Source organism: Pyrgilauda ruficollis, unplaced genomic scaffold, assembly GCF_017590135.1.
Source record: "Pyrgilauda ruficollis isolate IOZ18807 unplaced genomic scaffold, ASM1759013v1 scaffold12, whole genome shotgun sequence".
NCBI classification, from domain to species: domain Eukaryota; kingdom Metazoa; phylum Chordata; class Aves; order Passeriformes; family Passeridae; genus Pyrgilauda; species Pyrgilauda ruficollis.
Genome location: NW_024510321.1, coordinates 15,982,226 through 15,986,925, shown reverse-complemented (window position 1 = coordinate 15,986,925; position 4,700 = coordinate 15,982,226). Strand labels below are relative to the sequence as shown.

Sequence of the window (4,700 nt, the reverse complement as noted above, 5' to 3'; positions counted from 1 at the left end):
CAACAACAATAATACTCGTAATAATAACAATAATAATAAAAGAAGGAACGCGAGAGAGGCCGCGAGGCGGAGCGGGGGGCAGAGGGAGAGACAATGGGCTGGTGGAGAGAGGACCCATCCGGACCGGGGAGACTGTGCGCTCGCAGCGCCTGAGCCGCCCGGGCGGCCAACTCGGAGGGAGCGAGAGAGCGAGGGAGCGAGCGAGAAGGGCCCGCGAGCAGCGGAGGAGACCCGGGCGTTCTGTAACTAAAATGAGCGGAGCGCAGCGGCGGCGGCGGCAATAAGCTTATTGCAATTGACAGCGTCTGCAGTTCATTTCAAGATGGCCGCTTGGCTCACATTCATTTTCTGCTGAACGACTTTTAACTTTCATTGTCTTTTTTGGCCGCTCCGATCATCACCAACCGGCTCCGTTTTCCGGGTACGTATGAAGCGAGGTGTCGCCTTACCAAGGGCGGGGGGCGAAGGGGGCTCGGCGGCGGTTTTCGGCCGGTTTGGGGGCTGCAAAGGGGCGCCTAGGTGTCCCCCGAGCTCTCCGTATGGGAAAAGCGCTGACAGGCTGCTCTAGCCACACACACACATACAGGCACGCAGCAGCAGCAGCCTGTGCACTCGCTCGCGTTACGCACCCACATTTGCAAATTTTAGTTCCTTTCTTTCTCCAGACGCCCCCTAAAACCTTTCTGTGCACATGGCCCCCGAGGAGAATATTTATATTTCCCGACCCTGCTGCCAGCCCGGCCCGAGCGCCCTTTGTTTAAAGGCAGATTTTGATTAAACAGGGACGTTCGTGAAATCTGGAGCTGCCTGGGTCAAGTGATTTCAGTCCTCCCCGAAAGAAATGTGTCTGGGGGGGGTTAAAATGTCAGATAATGCACCCATTTTATAGAGACGGAGCCAGTGGGGGGTAGCGATCCTCCTGGGGGGGTTGTTAGGCGCCGGGGCACCCAGCAGAAAATGTTATTAACTTAAGTTGGACAAGTACTTCTGTGAAATTGGATGGGTTGTAAGATGGCGGTTCCCAGTTGTTTCCAATGTCTCCTCTTACATTTCTGCTCTAAATGCTGAACTTTAGGGGTTTGTGCCTACTGGGAGAGGCAAGGGGTGGTCAACGGCGAGAAATAACTTTTTTGGGGGGTAAGGGTAGCACTTTTAATGCGGTCTTGGGGAGCTGGGGAGAGCGGTTTGCTGGAGCCTTTGGAGCAAAGGTGATGTGTCTGCGGGACGCGGAGGGGGGGTGGTGTGTGTGAATTTCTTTTCTCTGGTTGGTATTTTTTTTTTACCCTGAGCCCGGGAAGGGTAAATTTACATGAAATCCTTTGTCAGATCTTAAAGATGTCACGAGTGGGTTCCTCGTGCTGCTTATGGGCAGCACTTGAAAGTTGCTGGTGTTATGTTTTTATAATTGAATGGCCTTGGCAATATATAAAGCGGGATGTTTATGTGTGTCTGCTGTAAACATTTGCAAATAATCAGGTGAAAATAAGCAGGGAAAAAATCGCATTTCCATAAAAGTGAGGCAGTAACTTTTCAGCCTCTAAAAACTTTGATTCACTCCTCCACTCTCCAGGAAAGTCGAAGAAAACCTGGGCATGTGTGCCCATTTGCAAGCTTGTCGCTAAAAGAATTTTTTTGCGTAGTCTGTAGTGGTGAGAGCAGCTTCTGTAATGGGACTGTCCCTAAGACCAGGGACGTTCAGTACAGTCCACTAAAACTACTTTAAGTGACTCTGTGCAGCCCGTCCTGGAAACTGAGACTTGTGTTGCACTTTGCCAGAGACACGAAGTCTTGACCTACCTGGTCGCTTGGATATTACAAAATTAACATTTTGCTGTGTTTTAAAAGTAGATAGAATGTGTCTTATACCTAGTCCCAGGGAGGCGATTTAAGAGCCTGGGGTCCTTTTGCACTCTGTTGCCAATATTCAGGTCTTCTCTCGCTGTAGCGAGTTGTGCAGAGATACTTGAGGTTCGTGTGCCTCCTCTGAAAGAACTACTGTCCTCTCCTTTAAAACATATGCGGCCATTCTTAAGCGAAAGACTAATAACAGGCTCGATAGTACAAGTGGCTCTGGCTGATAATGGGTGAAGATGTAGAATGAAGGCTGCTTTATTCCTGATGAGAGTTTTCCGAGAGGAGATGGGTACAAAGTACACAAACCTACCCAAGCGATGCTTCTGGTTTTTTATGTATGTATTTTCTGTTAGAGACCTGTCGAGCAAGGTTTGATAGCTTATTGCCTTTATGGATTTTTAATAATGTAGCTGATTCTTAGCAAGAGAATGCACTTCTGTTTTTCTTCATTTTGACATAACTTGTTTAAGGCCTCTGTATAATCGGTTGGCTGGCAGTGTTTACTTGTAGCAGGTATTATCCACATATATTTTACGTTTAGTTGCTCCATGTGTCAATGTGTAAATATATATTGTCCTGGCTAAGAGGCTGTTTGTATTTCTGTGAAGTGTTGGCATTCACCGTGAGATCAGCAGGGGCATAAAAAAAACATCTGAAAGGGTTTCCCTCGTACCAAGATATTAAACTCAGGCTGATGTAGTAAAATGTCCTGCGTTCATGTTACATCCCCGCGGGCACAGACACGCGTGTGCCTGTGCGGGTGGCTTTTAGGGAGAAATTAAGTGCCTGGTTCAGCTCGCTGGGGAAAATCAGTGATTTTCAAGATAGCTCATAGCACGTTGAAAATGTGCTAACTTTGGGCAATAAATAATCCGCATTTAGGGGTTACTTCGACAAAACAGGTTTCACGGTTGAATTTAATCCCCCTCCATTTAGGAAGGGGCTTCGCCTGCGTGAAATAAACGCGTTAATGTCTTGAAAGGTTTGTCCCAGTCTGTCAGGGCTGGGACGGAATTCTCGGTCAGCCGACTTGTGTGACCTCGGTCACTGCTGGGGTTTTTGTTTTGGTTTTTTTTTTTGGTTTAGATATTTATAAATTATAAGGTAGTGACTTGAACAAATAAAACACAGAACCGTGAAAGCTGTCCATGTGTAAGTACCTAAAGGGACTCCAGAGCCGCCGGCTTCAGGGCGCTGGGTTCTTCAGAGAGGCATGCAGAAACTCCGTCTGTGCCTTTTCTGGGAAAAGCAAAACCTCGGTATCAGTTTAAAAGGAAGAAGCAGAGGGTCAGGGACCCTGGAAGCGACATTTAAACCGCAGTACAATGCAGCGGGGGTCTTGCTTTCCCGCACGGTGCTGGGAACAGCTTTGGGGACCTGGTCTGGCTTGGTGCTTCTGGAACTTTGCTTTTCTTTGTGCTGGCCGGCTATGGTTTGATGTTGGGGAGTTTTATCTGCTGTTCACTCAAGGGTTCTCCTGCAGCAACAAGAGAAGTTTCCTGGTCGGGGTCGCTCGTTGGCGCTGTGCACACTTCTGACGAATGTTGTACCCCTGTCCTGGTCAGTTTTGCTGACGTTCAAAGCTTTTAGAAACCTCACTGTGTTGCCACTTTTTTTTTCCCTTTTTTTTTTTTTTTTTTTTTTTTTTTTTTTTTCTCCCGCCGCCTAACACTGAAGTTTGCGAGTGCCTGCTCGCATGTTGAGCACTCGGTGCTGCGGTGAGAGGTGGCTCGCAAGCTCTGCCTCGGGAGGAGAGGGGACCAAGGGCAGGAGTTGGTGTGCTGGAAGCACTGACCTGGGGAAATTAATAGCTTGGAGTGGAGCAACGTTGTTACATTACGTTTTTCAGGATCTGGTTGACAGAAAATAATTTACTCTACAATTGACGTGGCTGACAGGGATTTTTCCCTGTGTGTGCTTTTCCCTTTATCTGTTATTCCCTCTCATTTTAAACAGTGTGTATGCATCCAGCGTTGGTGCCAGTGCATGCGATGGGGTTTGATGGATTTCAGACTATGAAAATGACATTTGTTTTTCACTCTTGTCTCCTCATTGTGTTGACAAGGTGTTGATTTAGCTTTAGGAATGATCTGGTCACATGGTCCTTCGCATGTTGTCACTAATGTACCGTTTAAAGTCGGTTTGGGCTTTTCCCCCCTTCTCTGTGTGCTTTATTGCTGAAAAGGGGGGTTACTTAAGTATCCGGAGACTTGTTTTCTCCCGTCCAAGCACCTTACTCTGGTGATGCAAATCTCTTTACACCTTTTACAAAACTTTGCACCGCGCTTGCCTCGTCCGCGGGATGATTTTTAAACAAGCGTCAAAAGGTGGGAGAAGGAAAGAAAGACAGAAAAAGAGTTGGGGGTGAGAGAAAGGTAGGAAGGAGAAAAGTGAGGAAAACAGAGAAGGAGGGAGCGGGGATGCCGGCGCGGTGGAGCGGGAGCTGGGGCTCGGCACCCCACTGGCGGTGCAGGGGGCTCGGTCCCCGGGAGCGCGGCGCGGTTCTGCTCGCCGGAGGGAGGGAGCGGAGGGGGAGAGGAGCTATCTCAGACCAGCTCCTCGCACCGAGTCGACGTGGAGAGAGGCCCCTGAGAGGATCCGAAATGGCCGAGGCTCGGGAGGAGCCTCTGGCATTCGCCTCCGCCAGGCTGAGACCCCAAAGCCCGGGGCCGCCCCCGCCGGCCGGGCTGCCCCGCACCGCGCCCGGGCACCCTCCGGGCTGTGCCACCCGACCCCGCCCGGGCCGCTCCCGCCCTCCCCCTCCCCTCCCTTCGCGGCCGGGCTCCCAGACCCCCGCGGGCTCCTTGGCTCCTCCACCCCCACCGCCAGCCCCCGGGCCCCGCGTC

General features: G+C 50.4%; 1 protein-coding gene across 1 annotated transcript in view; it reads left to right on the top strand.

The window, feature by feature from the left end:
- Positions 1-6: 6 nt before the first annotated feature.
- BMI1 (BMI1 proto-oncogene, polycomb ring finger) overlaps positions 7-4,700 on the top strand; it is a 10,619-nt gene continuing 5,925 nt past the window's right edge. The window contains exon 1 of the mRNA XM_041488553.1: positions 7-421. The gene's annotated coding sequence lies outside the window, so the exon portion shown is untranslated. The remainder of the gene's footprint in view (positions 422-4,700) is intronic.